Source organism: Oncorhynchus keta, unplaced genomic scaffold (assembly GCF_023373465.1).
Source record: "Oncorhynchus keta strain PuntledgeMale-10-30-2019 unplaced genomic scaffold, Oket_V2 Un_contig_8647_pilon_pilon, whole genome shotgun sequence".
Taxonomy (NCBI): domain Eukaryota; kingdom Metazoa; phylum Chordata; class Actinopteri; order Salmoniformes; family Salmonidae; genus Oncorhynchus; species Oncorhynchus keta.
This window is the reverse complement of record NW_026290168.1, coordinates 24,604-40,798: the sequence shown is the minus strand read 5'-3', so window position 1 is coordinate 40,798 and position 16,195 is coordinate 24,604. Positions and strand designations below refer to the sequence as shown.

General features: G+C 44.5%; 1 long non-coding RNA gene across 36 annotated transcripts; it reads right to left on the bottom strand.

The window, feature by feature from the left end:
- Positions 1-4,978: 4,978 nt before the first annotated feature.
- LOC127926929 (uncharacterized) lies at positions 4,979-9,586 on the bottom strand. 36 transcript variants are annotated; one of them, XR_008125454.1, is made up of 4 exons: positions 9,543-9,586; positions 7,161-7,208; positions 6,111-6,134; positions 4,979-5,046 (listed from the first exon to the last, which is right to left on the bottom strand). It is a non-coding gene; the product is annotated as an uncharacterized LOC127926929 (long non-coding RNA). The 36 variants fall into 36 exon arrangements; XR_008125457.1 differs by lacking the exon at positions 6,111-6,134 and adding an exon at positions 6,063-6,086; XR_008125459.1 differs by lacking the exon at positions 6,111-6,134 and adding an exon at positions 6,039-6,062.
- Positions 9,587-16,195: the final 6,609 nt, after the last annotated feature.

The window sequence follows — 16,195 nt, the reverse complement described above, 5'->3', positions numbered from 1 at the left end:
ATATCAGCTATAGGTGGTGATGGTATATGGACTGTATATCAGCTATAGTTGTAGGTGGTGATGGTATATAGACTGTATATCAGCTATAGTTGTAGGTGGTGATGGTATATAGACTGTATATCAGCTATAGGTGTAGGTGGTGATGGTATATAGACTGTATATCAGCTATAGGTGTAGGTGGTGATGGTATATAGACTGTATATCAGCTATAGTTGTAGGTGTTGATGGTATATAGACTGTATATCAGCTATAGTTGTAGGTGGTGATGGTATATAGACTGTATATCAGCTATAGTTGTAGGTGTTGATGGTATATAGACTGTATATCAGATATAGGTCTAGGTGGTGATGGTATTTAGACTGTATATCAGCTATAGGTCTAGGTGGTGATGGTATATAGACTGTATATCAGATATAGGTCTAGGTGGTGATGGTATTTAGACTGTATATCAGCTATAGGTCTAGGTGGTGATGGTATATAGACTGTATATCAGCTATAGGTCTAGTTGGTGATGGTATATAGACTGTATATCAGCTATAGTTGTAGGTGTTGATGGCATATAGACTGTATATCAGCTATAGTTGTAGGTGGTGATGGTATATAGACTGTATATCAGATATAGGTCTAGGTGGTGATGGTATATAGACTGTATATCAGCTATAGGTGTAGGTGGTGATGGTATATGGACTGTATATCAGCTATAGGTGTTGATGGTATATAGACTGTATATCAGCTATAGGTGTAGGTGGTGATGGTATATAGACTGTATATCAGCTATAGGTGTTGATGGTATATAGACTGTATATCAGCTATAGGTGTAGGTGTTGATGGTATATAGACTGTATATCAGCTATAGGTGTAGGTGTTGATGGTATATAGACTGTATATCAGCTATAGTTGTAGGTGGTGATGGTATATAGACTGTATATCAGCTATAGTTGTAGGTGTTGATGGTATATAGACTGTATATCAGCTATAGTTGTAGGTGTTGATGGTATATAGACTGTATATCAGCTATAGGTGTAGGTGGTGATGGTATATAGACTGTATATCAGCTATAGGTGTAGGTGTTGATGGTATATAGACTGTATATCAGCTATAGGTCTAGGTGGTGATGGTATATAGACTGTATATCAGCTATAGGTCTAGGTGGTGATGGTATATAGACTGTATATCAGCTATAGTTGTAGGTGTTGATGGTATATAGACTGTATATCAGCTATAGTTGTAGGTGTTGATGGGATATAGACTGTATATCAGCTATAGGTGTAGGTGTTGATGGTATATAGACTGTATATCAGCTATAGGTCTAGGTGGTGATGGTATATAGACTGTATATCAGCTATAGGTGTTGATGGTATATAGACTGTATATCAGCTATAGGTGTAGGTGTTGATGGTATATAGACTGTATATCAGCTATAGGTGTAGGTGGTGATGGTATATAGACTGTATATCAGCTATAGGTGTAGGTGTTGATGGTATATAGACTGTATATCAGCTATAGGTGTAGGTGATGATGGTATATGGACTGTATATCAGCTATAGTTGTAGGTGGTGATGGTATATAGACTGTATATCAGCTATAGTTGTAGGTGGTGATGGTATATAGACTGTATATCAGCTATAGTTGTAGGTGTTGATGGTATATAGACTGTATATCAGCTATAGTTGTAGGTGGTGATGGTATATAGACTGTATATCAGCTATAGTTGTAGGTGTTGATGGTATATAGACTGTATATCAGCTATAGTTGTAGGTGGTGATGGTATATAGACTGTATATCAGCTATAGTTGTAGGTGGTGATGGTATATGGACTGTATATCAGCTATAGGTGTAGGTGGTGATGGTATATAGACTGTATATCAGCTATAGGTCTAGGTGGTGATGGGATATAGACTGTATATCAGCTATAGGTGTAGGTGGTGATGGTATATAGACTGTATATCAGCTATAGGTGGTGATGGTATATAGACTGTATATCAGCTATAGGTGTTGATGGTATATAGACTGTATATCAGCTATAGGTGTAGGTGGTGATGGTATATAGACTGTATATCAGCTATAGTTGTAGGTGGTGATGGTATATAGACTGTATATCAGCTATAGTTGTAGGTGGTGATGGTATATAGACTGTATATCAGCTATAGGTCTAGGTGGTGATTGCAAAGCAACAGAACTGGCACCATACCATCATGTACCTGTTAATGACTCCAGGTGGTTGGTTTCAGGAGGAGCTCGAGAGCGAGTGGCCGGCCGCTCTTCAACCTTTAACCTCACAGCACATTACATCCACTGTGGAGGAAACAGAGAAAAAACATTTAAAATAACATCTAGTTTTTTTGTTTTTTTTTGTTTACCTGGTTTAGTACGTGATAGAAAAGCCCTGTCGTCAGTCAGACGTAGTTCATCAACCTCAGGTCCTAGGAACCCACATCATCAACCTCAGGTCCTAGGAACCCACATCATCAACCTCAGGTCCTAGGAACCCACATCATCAACCTCAGGTCCTAGGAACCCACATCATCAACCTCAGGTCCTAGGAACCCACATCATCAACCTCAGGTCCTAGGAACCCACATCATCAACCTCAGGTCCTAGGAACCCACATCATCAACCTCAGGTCCTAGGAACCCACATCATCAACCTCAGGTCCCAGGAACCCACATCATCAACCTCAGGTCCTAGGAACCCACATCATCAACCTCAGGTCCTAGGAACCCACATCATCAACCTCAGGTCCTAGGAACCCACATCATCAACCTCAGGTCCTAGGAACCCACATCATCAACCTCAGGTCCTAGGAACCCACATCATCAACCTCAGGTCCTAGGAACCCACATCATCAACCTCAGGTCCTAGGAACCCACATCATCAACCTCAGGTCCTAGGAACCCACATCATCAACCTCAGGTCCTAGGAACCCACATCATCAACCTCAGGTCCTAGGAACCCACATCATCAACCTCAGGTCCTAGGAACCCACATCATCAACCTCAGGTCCTAGGAACCCACATCATCAACCTCAGGTCCTAGGAACCCACATCATCAACCTCAGGTCCTAGGAACCCACATCATCAACCTCAGGTCCTAGGAACCCACATCATCAACCTCAGGTCCTAGGAACCCACATCATCAACCTCAGGTCCTAGGAACCCACATCATCAACCTCAGGTCCTAGGAACCCACATCATCAACCTCAGGTCCTAGGAACCCACATCATCAACCTCAGGTCCTAGGAACCCACATCATCAACCTCAGGTCCTAGGAACCCACATCATCAACCTCAGGTCCTAGGAACCCACATCATCAACCTCAGGTCCTAGGAACCCACATCATCAACCTCAGGTCCTAGGAACCCACATCATCAACCTCAGGTCCTAGGAACCCACATCATCAACCTCAGGTCCTAGGAACCCACATCATCAACCTCAGGTCCTAGGAACCCACATCATCAACCTCAGGTCCTAGGAACCCACATCATCAACCTCAGGTCCTAGGAACCCACATCATCAACCTCAGGTCCTAGGAACCCACATCATCAACCTCAGGTCCTAGGAACCCACATCATCAACCTCAGGTCCTAGGAACCCACATCATCAACCTCAGGTCCTAGGAACCCACATCATCAACCTCAGGTCCTAGGAACCCACATCATCAACCTCAGGTCCTAGGAACCCACATCATCAACCTCAGGTCCTAGGAACCCACATCATCAACCTCAGGTCCTAGGAACCCACATCATCAACCTCAGGTCCTAGGAACCCACATCATCAACCTCAGGTCCTAGGAACCCACATCATCAACCTCAGGTCCTAGGAACCCACATCATCAACCTCAGGTCCTAGGAACCCACATCATCAACCTCAGGCTGTTCTAGATTTCTCCATAGCCTGAACTCCAGCTGTTCTAGATTTCTCCATAGCCTGGACTCCAGCTGTTCTAGATTTCTCCATAGCCTGGACTCCAGCTGTTCTAGGTTTCTCTAGAACTAGCATACCCTGTGATTACTGGCAGCACCAGACAACACAAACCTTAAAACATATTAAGTACATTTTTAGTCATTGAGAAATAGCAACAGGGACATAGTAATAACTGACTGCAACCCTACAGCAGAGATAGCCTGGTCCCAGATATGTTTGTGTTGTCTTGCTAGCTAACTCCTATGGTCATTGACAGCGGGAGTTTAGAGGGTTAAATGTCTCTCTGTTGATTATGTCAGTTTTGGGCTTAATTAAGATAATCAAACTAATTGGCTGTGTTCTAGCGAATTAAATTAGAACCGTTTAACACTAGAGTGCAAAAATCTCTCATTGAACCAGATTGGCTGCATGTTTAAACCAGTTTCACCTCAGCTGTTTAAACCAGTTTTACCTCAGCTGTTTATACCAGTGTTACCTCAGCTGTTTATACCAGTGTTACCTCAGCTGTTTATACCAGTGTTACCTCAGCTGTTTATACCAGTGTTACCTCAGCTGTTTAAACCAGTGTTACCTCAGCTGTTTATACCAGTGTTACCTCAGCTGTTTAAACCAGTGTTACCTCAGCTGTTTATACCAGTTTTACCTCAGCTGTTTAAACCAGTTTCACCTCAGCTGTTTAAACCAGTTTCACCTCAGCTGTTTAAACCAGTTTTACCTCAGCTGTTTATACCAGTGTTACCTCAGCTGTTTATACCAGTGTTACCTCAGCTGTTTAAACCAGTTTTACCTCAGCTGTTTATACCAGTGTTACCTCAGCTGTTTATACCAGTGTTACCTCAGCTGTTTAAACCAGTGTTACCTCAGTTGTTTAAACCAGTTTCACCTCAGCTGTTTATACCAGTGTTACCTCAGCTGTTTAAACCAGTTTTACCTCAGCTGTTTATACCAGTGTTACCTCAGCTGTTTAAACCAGTTTTACCTCAGCTGTTTAAACCAGTGTTACCTCAGCTGTTTATACCAGTGTTACCTCAGCTGTTTATACCAGTGTTACCTCAGCTGTTTATACCAGTGTTACCTCAGCTGTTTAAACCAGTTTCACCTCAGCTGTTTATACCAGTGTTACCTCAGCTGTTTATACCAGTGTTACCTCAGCTGTTTATACCAGTGTTACCTCAGCTGTTTAAACCAGTGTTACCTCAGCTGTTTAAACCAGTTTTACCTCAGCTGTTTAAACCAGTTTTACCTCAGCTGTTTATACCAGTGTTACCTCAGCTGTTTATACCAGTGTTACCTCAGCTGTTTATACCAGTGTTACCTCAGCTGTTTATACCAGTTTTACCTCAGCTGTTTATACCAGTGTTACCTCAGCTGTTTATACCAGTGTTACCTCAGCTGTTTATACCAGTGTTACCTCAGGTGTTTATACCAGTGTTACCTCGGCTGTTTATACCAGTGTTACCTCGGCTGTTTATACCAGTGTTACCTCAGCTGTTTATACCAGTGTTACCTCAGCTGTTTATACCAGTGTTACCTCAGCTGTTTATACCAGTGTTACCTCGGCTGTTTATACCAGTGTTACCTCGGCTGTTTATACCAGTGTTACCTCGGCTGTTTATACCAGTGTTACCTCAGCTGTTTATACCAGTGTTACCTCAGCTGTTTATACCAGTGTTACCTCAGGTGTTTATACCAGTGTTACCTCAGGTGTTTATACCAGTGTTACCTCAGGTGTTTATACCAGTGTTACCTCAGCTGTTTATACCAGTGTTACCTCAGGTGTTTATACCAGTGTTACCTCAGGTGTTTATACCAGTGTTACCTCAGGTGTTTATACCAGTGTTACCTCAGCTGTTTATACCAGTGTTACCTCAGCTGTTTATACCAGTGTTACCTCAGCTGTTTATACCAGTGTTACCTCAGCTGTTTATACCAGTGTTACCTCAGCTGTTTATACCAGTGTTACCTCAGGTGTTTATACCAGTGTTACCTCAGCTGTTTATACCAGTTTATACCAGTGTTACCTCAGGTGTTTATACCAGTGTTACCTCAGGTGTTTATACCAGTGTTACCTCAGGTTTATACCAGTGTTACCTCAGCTGTTTATACCAGTGTTACCTCGGCTGTTTATACCAGTGTTACCTCGGCTGTTTATACCAGTGTTACCTCAGCTGTTTATACCAGTGTTACCTCGGCTGTTTATACCAGTGTTACCTCAGCTGTTTATACCAGTGTTACCTCAGCTGTTTAAACCAGTTTTACCTCAGGTTTATACCAGTTTAGCTGTTTATACCAGTGTTACCTCAGCTGTTTAAACCAGTGTTACCTCAGCTGTTTAAACCAGTGTTACCTCAGCTGTTTATACCAGTGTTACCTCGGCTGTTTAAACCAGTTTCACCTCAGCTGTTTATACCAGTTTCACCTCAGCTGTTTAAACCAGTGTTACCTCAGCTGTTTATACCAGTGTTACCTCAGCTGTTTAAACCAGTGTTACCTCAGCTGTTTATACCTCAGCTGTTACCTCAGCTGTTTATACCAGTGTTACCTCAGCTGTTTATACCAGTGTTACCTCAGCTGTTTATACCAGTGTTACCTCAGCTGTTTATACCAGTTTACCTCAGCTGTTTATACCAGTGTTACCTCAGCTGTTTATACCAGTGTTACCTCAGCTGTTTATACCAGTGTTACCTCAGCTGTTTAAACCAGTGTTACCTCAGCTGTTTAAACCAGTGTTACCTCAGCTGTTTATACCAGTGTTACCTCAGCTGTTTATACCAGTGTTACCTCAGCTGTTTAAACCAGTGTTACCTCAGCTGTTTATACCAGTGTTACCTCAGCTGTTTATACCAGTGTTACCTCAGCTGTTTATACCAGTGTTACCTCAGCTGTTTATACCAGTGTTACCTCAGCTGTTTATACCAGTGTTACCTCAGCTGTTTATACCAGTGTTACCTCAGCTGTTTATACCAGTGTTACCTCAGCTGTTTATACCAGTGTTACCTCAGCTGTTTATACCAGTGTTACCTCAGCTGTTTATACCAGTGTTACCTCAGCTGTTTATACCAGTGTTACCTCAGCTGTTTATACCAGTGTTACCTCAGCTGTTTAAACCAGTGTTACCTCAGCTGTTTATACCAGTGTTACCTCAGCTGTTTAAACCAGTGTTACCTCAGCTGTTTAAACCAGTGTTACCTCAGCTGTTTATACCAGTGTTACCTCGGCTGTTTAAACCAGTTTCACCTCAGCTGTTTATACCAGTTTTACCTCAGCTGTTTAAACCAGTGTTACCTCAGCTGTTTATACCAGTGTTACCTCAGCTGTTTATACCAGTGTTACCTCGGCTGTTTATACCAGTGTTACCTCAGCTGTTTATACCAGTGTTACCTCGGCTGTTTATACCAGTGTTACCTCGGCTGTTTATACCAGTGTTACCTCAGCTGTTTATACCAGTGTTACCTCAGCTGTTTATACCAGTGTTACCTCAGCTGTTTATACCAGTGTTACCTCAGCTGTTTATACCAGTGTTACCTCAGCTGTTTAAACCAGTGTTACCTCAGCTGTTTATACCAGTGTTACCTCAGCTGTTTATACCAGTGTTACCTCAGCTGTTTATACCAGTGTTACCTCAGCTGTTTATACCAGTGTTACCTCAGCTGTTTATACCAGTGTTACCTCAGCTGTTTATACCAGTGTTACCTCAGCTGTTTAAACCAGTTTCACCTCAGCTGTTTAAACCAGTGTTACCTCAGCTGTTTATACCAGTGTTACCTCAGCTGTTTATACCAGTGTTACCTCAGCTGTTTATACCAGTGTTACCTCAGCTGTTTATACCAGTGTTACCTCAGCTGTTTATACCAGTGTTACCTCAGCTGTTTAAACCAGTGTTACCTCAGCTGTTTATACCAGTGTTACCTCAGCTGTTTATACCAGTGTTACCTCAGCTGTTTAAACCAGTTTTACCAGCTGTTTAAACAGTGTTACTGCTTTTAACCAGTGTTACCTCAGCTGTTTATACCAGTGTTACCTCAGCTGTTTATACCAGTGTTACCTCAGCTGTTTATACCAGTGTTACCTCAGCTGTTTATACCAGTGTTACCTCAGCTGTTTATACCAGTGTTACCTCAGCTGTTTATACCAGTGTTACCTCAGCTGTTTATACCAGTGTTACCTCAGCTGTTTATACCAGTTTTACCTCAGCTGTTTAAACCAGTTTCACCTCAGCTGTTTAAACCAGTTTTACCTCAGCTGTTTAAACCAGTTTTACCTCAGCTGTTTATACCAGTGTTACCTCAGCTGTTTAAACCAGTTTCATCCTCAGCTGTTTAAACCAGTTTCACCTCAGCTGTTTATAACCAGTTTTACCTCAGCTGTTTATACCAGTTTTACCTCAGCTGTTTATACCAGTGTTACCTCAGCTGTTTATACCAGTGTTACCTCAGCTGTTTATACCAGTTTTACCTCAGCTGTTTATACCAGTGTTACCCAGCTGTTTAAACCAGTTTCACCTCAGCTGTTTAAACCAGTGTTACCTCAGCTGTTTATACCAGTGTTACCTCAGCTGTTTATACCAGTGTTACCTCAGGTGTTTATACCAGTGTTACCTCAGCTGTTTATACCAGTGTTACCTCAGGCTGTTTATACCAGTGTTACCTCAGGCTGTTTAAACCAGTGTTACCTCAGGCTGTTTATACCAGTGTTTATACCAGTGTTACCTCGGCTGTTTATACCAGTGTTACCTCGGCTGTTTAAACCAGTGTTACCTCAGCTGTTTAAACCAGTGTTACCTCAGGCTGTTTATACCAGTGTTACCTCAGCTGTTTATACCAGTGTTACCTCAGCTGTTTATACCAGTGTTACCTCAGCTGTTTATACCAGTGTTACCTCAGCTGTTTATACCAGTGTTACCTCAGCTGTTTATACCAGTGTTACCTCAGCTGTTTATACCAGTGTTACCTCAGCTGTTTATACCAGTGTTACCTCAGCTGTTTATACCAGTGTTACCTCAGGCTGTTTATACCAGTGTTACCTCGGCTGTTTATACCAGTGTTACCTCAGCTGTTTATACCAGTGTTACCTCAGCTGTTTATACCAGTGTTACCTCGGCTGTTTATACCAGTGTTACCTCGGCTGTTTATACCAGTGTTACCTCAGCTGTTTATACCAGTGTTACCTCAGCTGTTTATACCAGTGTTACCTCAGCTGTTTATACCAGTGTTACCTCGGCTGTTTATACCAGTGTTACCTCAGCTGTTTATACCAGTGTTACCTCAGCTGTTTATGTTTATACCAGTCAGCTGTTTAAACCAGTGTTACAGCTGTTTATACCAGTGTTACCTCAGCTGTTTAAACCAGTTTCACCTCAGCTGTTTATACCAGTGTTACCTCAGCTGTTTAAACCAGTGTTACCTCAGCTGTTTATACCAGTGTTACCTCAGCTGTTTATACCAGTGTTACCTCAGCTGTTTATACCAGTGTTACCTCAGCTGTTTATACCAGTGTTACCTCAGCTGTTTATACCAGTGTTACCTCAGCTGTTTATACCAGTGTTACCTCAGCTGTTTATACCAGTGTTACCTCAGCTGTTTATACCAGTGTTACCTCAGCTGTTTAAACCAGTTTTACCTCAGCTGTTTAAACCAGTGTTACCTCAGCTGTTTATACCAGTGTTACCTCAGCTGTTTATACCAGTGTTACCTCAGCTGTTTATACCAGTGTTACCTCAGCTGTTTATACCAGTGTTACCTCAGCTGTTTATACCAGTGTTACCTCAGCTGTTTATACCAGTGTTACCTCAGCTGTTTAAACCAGTTTTACCTCAGCTGTTTATACCAGTGTTACCTCAGCTGTTTATACCAGTGTTACCTCAGCTGTTTATACCAGTGTTACCTCAGCTGTTTAAACCAGTTTCACCTCAGCTGTTTAAACCAGTTTCACCTCAGCTGTTTAAACCAGTTTTACCTCAGCTGTTTAAACCAGTTTCACCTCAGCTGTTTAAACCAGTTTCACCTCAGCTGTTTAAACCAGTTTTACCTCAGCTGTTTAAACCAGTTTTACCTCAGCTGTTTATACCAGTGTTACCTCAGCTGTTTATACCAGTGTTACCTCAGCTGTTTATACCAGTGTTACAGCTGTTTATACCAGTGTTACCTCAGCTGTTTATACCAGTGTTACCTCAGCTGTTTATACCAGTGTTACCTCAGCTGTTTAAACCAGTTTCATCTCAGCTGTTTAAACCAGTGTTACCTCAGCTGTTTATACCAGTGTTACCTCGGCTGTTTATACCAGTGTTACCTCGGCTGTTTATACCAGTGTTACCTCGGCTGTTTATACCAGTGTTACCTCAGCTGTTTATACCAGTGTTACCTCAGCTGTTTATACCAGTGTTACCTCGGCTGTTTATACCAGTGTTACCTCAGCTGTTTATACCAGTGTTACCTCAGCTGTTTATACCAGTGTTACCTCAGCTGTTTATACCAGTTTTACCTCAGCTGTTTAAACCAGTTTCACCTCAGCTGTTTAAACCAGTTTCACCTCAGCTGTTTAAACCAGTTTTACCTCAGCTGTTTAAACCAGTTTTACCTCAGCTGTTTAATCAGTTTAAACCAGTTTCACCTCAGCTGTTTAAACCAGTTTCACCTCAGCTGTTTATACCAGTGTTACCTCACCTGTTTAAACCAGTGTTAGAAAGGGAGAGGGAGAGAGAGAGAGAGAGAAAGAGAGCGAGAGAGAGAAAGAGAGCTGTCCAACAGAGAGATAGAGAGAGAGAGAGAGAGAGAGGAGAGAGAGAGAGAGAGAGAGAGAGAGGAGAGAGAGAGAGAGAGAGAGAGAGAGAGCTGTCCAACAGAGAGAGAGAGAGAGAGAGAGAGAGAGAGAGAGAGAGAGAGAGAGAGATGTCCAACAGAGAGAAAGAGAGAGAGAGAGCTGTCCAACACAGAGAGAGAGAGAGAGAGAGAGAGAGAGAGAGAGAGAGAGAGAGAGAGAGAGAGAGAGAGAGCTGTCCAACAGAGAGAGAGAGAGAGAGAGAGAGAGAGAGAGAGAGAGAGAGAGAGAGCTGTCCAACAGAGAGAGAGATAGAGAGAGATGGGTAGAAGGGGGAGGGGGAGAGAGAGAGAGAGAGAGAGAGAGAGAGAGAGAGAGAGCTGTCCAACAGAAAGAGAGAGAGAGAGAGAGAGAGAGCTGTCCAACAGGAGAGAGCAAGAGAGAGAGAGAGAGAGAGAGAGAGAGAGAGAGAGAGAGAGAGAGAGAGAGAGCTGTCCAACAGAGAGAGAGAGAGAGAGAGAGAGAGAGAGAGAGAGGAGGAGGGAGAGAGAGAGGGGGGCTGTCCAACAGGAGAGAGAGAGAGAGGAAGAGAGATAGCTGTAGTGGAGGTTGCAGGGCTGTTCAACAGAAGACTGAGATACAGATTGAATGATAGATGATGATAGTTGACTCATCTCATCTGGGGAACAGAACAGTCAGAACCTGTTGATGGCCAGACTTCGGCTGCCCACACAACACTACCTCTTACTCACTGTCATTCAATTTTCTGTCAAACAGAGAGGACCGGAGAGGACAGGAGGGGAAAAGAGAGGACAGGAGAGGAGGACAGGAGAGGAGGACAGGAGAGGTCAGGAGAGGAAAGGGGATGAAAGGAGAGGAAAGGGGAGGAGAAGACAAGAGAAGACAGGAGACGACAGAAGAGGACAGGAGAGGAAAAGAGAGGACAGGAGAGGAAAGGGGAGGACAGGAGAGGAAAGGGGAGGACAGGAGAGGACAGGAGAGGAAAGGGGAGGACAGGAGATGAAAGGAGAGGAAAGGGGAGGAGAGGAGAAGACAGGAGACGACAGAAGAAGACAGGAGAGGACAGGAGGACAGGAGAGGAAAGGGGAGGACAGGAGAGGAAAAGAGAGGACAGGAGAGGAAAAGAGAGGACAGGAGAGGAAAGGGGAGGACAGGAGAGGACAGGAGAGGAAAGGGGAGGACAGGAGAGGACAGGAGAGGAAAGGAGAGGACAGGAGAAGACAGAAGGGGACAGGAGAGGAAAGGGGAGGACAGGAGAGGACAGAAGAGGACAGGAGAGGACAGGAGAGGAAAGGGGAGGACAGGAGAAGACAGGAGAGGACAGGGGAGGACAGGAGATGAAAGGAGAGGAAAGGGGAGGACAGGAGAGGACAGGAGAGGACAGGAGAGGAAAGGAGAGATGATTAAGCTAATGCTTCAAAGCCAAACGAACTAATGTTCATGACAACTTCAAGTTATTCAAGTAATTCAATCTGTTTTCCATATATCAATATGCCCAACTTTGCCATAATGGTGAGTGACTGTCAGAATGGTAAATGAACCAGAGACTGTTTCTGGTTGAACCACACCAGGACCACACAGAGAGCTGCTGAACAGGCTGAGATGACCGTGACCTCCACTCTCGCCGGGTGTCTCCGGGGGACTTGGGATACGCAGAAGACACATTTCCAAATTCACACATATTAATACAGAGTTGAAATAGGACCAATATAACCCCCCCCACCAGACGACCATTAATGGTAATATGAAAGAAGCTGAGACGGCCGTGTTGCTGTAACAACACCTTAACATCCACAGCCAGTCGGATCCATCTGGTTTCAACTGGACGCAACATAAACACCTTAACATCCACAGCCAGTCGGATCCATCTGGTTTCAACTGGACGCAACATAAACACCTTAACCATCCACAGCCAGTCGGATCCATCTGGTTTCAACTGGACGCAACATAAACACCTTAACATCCACAGCCAGTCGGATCCATCTGGTTTCAACTGGACGCAACATAAACACCTTAACATCCACAGCCAGTCGGATCCATCTGGTTTCAACTGGACGCAACATAAACACCTTAACATCCACAGCCAGTCGGATCCATCTGGTTTCAACTGGACGCAACATAAACACCTTAACATACAGAGGAAGGAGATTGTTTTCTGTTTTCAACCAGTAGTCCTAGTATAAGTCCCAAATCGCACCCTATTCCCTATATAGTGCTCTACTTTTTACCAGAGCTCTATGGGTCCTGGTCGAAAGTAGTGCACTATATAGGGAACAGGGTGCCATTTGGGATACACCCCATTGTTCTCCATAACAGGGATTTACCATGTAACCTAGTATCATAATGTCCAATAGGCTCCTGGCTGTAACTCACCAAACACATGAGGACTGGGGTTCTGTTGTTAATGTGGTGGTGGAGGGACGGGTAATCCACACAGTCAGGACCAGGCAAAGATACTGGGGAATTCTGTTTTGTTTAGGGGTCACTATAGTCTGTACTGGGGTTCTTTATTGTCAGGGGTGGAGGGGTTCTGTTTTTGTTTATGTACTGTTCTGTTGTTGTTGTGGTGGAGGGGTTCTATAGTCTGTTCTGTTGTTGTTGTGGTGGAGGAGTGGTTCTATAGTCTGTTCTGTTGTTGTTGTGGTGGAGGGGTTCTGTAGTCTGTACTGGGGTTCTGTTGTTGTGGTGGTGGAGGGGTTCTATAGTCTGTACTGGGGTTCTGTTGTTGTTGTGGTGGAGGGGTTCTATAGTCTGTACTGGGGTTCTGTTGTTGTTGTGGTGGAGGGGTTCTATAGTCTGTACTGGGGTTCTGTTGTTGTTGTGGTGGAGGGGTTCTATAGTCTGTACTGGGGTTCTGTTGTTGTTGTGGTGGAGGGGTTCTATAGTCTGTACTGGGGTTCTGTTGTTGTGGTGGTGGAGGGGTTCTATAGTCTGTACTGGGGTTCTGTTGTTGTGGTGGTGGAGGGGTTCTATAGTCTGTACTGGGGTTCTGTTGTTGTTGTTGTGGAGGGGTTCTATAGTCTGTACTGGGGTTCTGTTGTTGTGGTGGTGGAGGGGTTCTATAGTCTGTACTGGGGTTCTGTTGTTGTTGTGGTGGAGGGGTTCTATAGTCTGTGCTGGGGTTCTGTTGTTGTTGTGGTGGAGGGGTTCTATAGTCTGTACTGGGGTTCTGTTGTTGTTGTTGTGGAGGGGTACTATAGTCTGTACTGGGGTTCTGTTGTTGTTGTGGTGGAGGGGTACTATAGTCTGTACTGGGGTTCTGTTGTTGTGGTGGTGGAGGGGTTCTGTAGTTTGTACTGGGGTTCTGTGTTGTTGTGGTGGTGGAGGGGTTCTATAGTCTGTACTGGGGTTGTTGTTGTGGTGGAGGGGTTCTATAGTCTGTACTGGGGTTCTGTTGTTGTGGTGGTGGAGGGGTTCTATAGTCTGTACTGGGGTTCTGTTGTTGTTGTGGTGGAGGGGTTCTGTAGTCTGTTCTGGGGTTCTGTTGTTGTGGAGGGGGGTTCTATAGTCTGTTCTGGGGTTCTGTTGTTGTTGTGGTGGAGGGGTTCTATAGTCTGTTGGGGTTCTGTTGTTGTTGTGGTGGAGGGGTTCTATAGTCTGTACTGGGGTTCTGTTGTTGTGGAGGGGTACTATAGTCTGTACTGTTCTGTTGTTGTGTGGAGGGGTTCTATAGTCTGTACTGGGGTTCTGTTGTTGTGGTGGTGGAGGGTTCTATAGTCTGTACTGGGGTTCTGTTGTTGTGGTGGTGGAGGGGTTCTATAGTCTGTACTGGGGTTCTGTTGTTGTTGTGGTGGAGGGGTTCTATAGTCTGTACTGGGGTTCTGTTGTTGTTGTGGTGGAGGGGTTCTATAGTCTGTACTGGGGTTCTGTTGTTGTGGTGGTGGAGGGGTTCTATAGTCTGTTCTGGGGTTCTGTTGTTGTTGTGGTGGAGGGGTTCTATAGTCTTACTGGGGTTCTGTTGTTGTTGTGGTGGAGGGGTTCTATAGTCTGTACTGGGGTTCTGTTGTTGTGTGGTGGAGGGGTTCTATAGTCTGTACTGGGGTTCTGTTGTTGTGTGAGGGGTTCTATAGTCTGTACTGGGGTTCTGTTGTTGTGGTGGTGGAGGGGTTCTATAGTCTGTTCTGTTGTTGTTGTGGTGGAGGGGTTCTATAGTCTGTACTGGGGTTCTGTTGTTGTGGTGGAGGGTTCTATAGTCTGTACTGGGGTTCTGTTGTTGTGGTGGTGGAGGGTTCTATAGTCTGTACTGTTCTGTTGTTGTTGTGGTGGAGGGGTTCTATAGTCTGTACTGGGGTTCTGTTGTTGTGGAGGGGTTCTATAGTCTGTACTGGGGTTCTGTTGTTGTGGTGGTGGAGGGGTTCTATAGTCTGTTCTGTTGTTGTTGTGGTGGAGGGGTTCTATAGTCTGTACTGGGGTTCTGTTGTTGTGGAGGGGTTCTATAGTCTGTACTGGGGTTCTGTTGTTGTGTGGAGGGGTACTATAGTCTGTACTGGGGTTCTGTTGTTGTGGTGGTGGAGGGGTTCTATAGTCTGTACTGGGGTTCTGTTGTTGTTGTGGAGGGGTTCTATAGTCTGTACTGGGGTTATGTTGTTGTTGTTGTGGAGGGGTTCTATAGTCTGTACTGGGGTTCTGTTGTTGTGGTGGTGGAGGGTTCTATAGTCTGTACTGGGGTTCTGTTGTTGTGGTGGTGGAGGGTTCTATAGTCTGTACTGGGGTTCTGTTGTTGTTGTGGTGGAGGGGTTCTATAGTCTGTACTGGGGTTCTGTTGTTGTTGTGGTGGAGGGGTTCTATAGTCTGTACTGGGGTTCTGTTGTTGTTGTGGTGGAGGGTTCTATAGTCTGTACTGGGGTTCTGTTGTTGTGGTGGAGGGGTTCTATAGTCTGTACTGGGGTTCTGTTGTTGTGGTGGTGGAGGGGTTCTATAGTCTGTACTGGGGTTCTGTTGTTGTGGAGGGGTACTAGTGTTAGTCTGTACTGGGGTTCTGTTGTTGTGGTGGTGGAGGGGTTCTGTAGTCTGTACTGGGGTTCTGTTGTTGTTGTTGTGGAGGGGTTCTATAGTCTGTTCTGTTGTTGTTGTGGTGGAGGGGTTCTAGTCTGTACTGGGGTTCTGTTGTTGTGGAGGAGGGTTCTATAGTCTGTACTGGGGTTCTGTTGTTGTTGTGGTGGAGGGGTTCTGTAGTCTGTACTGGGGTTCTGTTGTTGTGGGTGGAGGGGTTCTATAGTCTGTACTGGGGTTCTGTTGTGTTGTGGAGGGGTTCTATAGTCTGTTCTGGGGTTCTGTTGTTGTGGTGGTGGAGGGGTTCTATAGTCTGTACTGGGGTTCTGTTGTTGTTGTGGTGGAGGGTTCTATAGTCTGTACTGGGGTTCTGTTGTTGTTGTGGTGGAGGGGTTCTATAGTCTGTACTGGGGTTCTGTTGTTGTTGTTGTGGGAGGGGTTCTATAGTCTGTACTGGGGTTATGTTGTTGTTGTTGTGGAGGGGTTCTATAGTCTGTACTGGG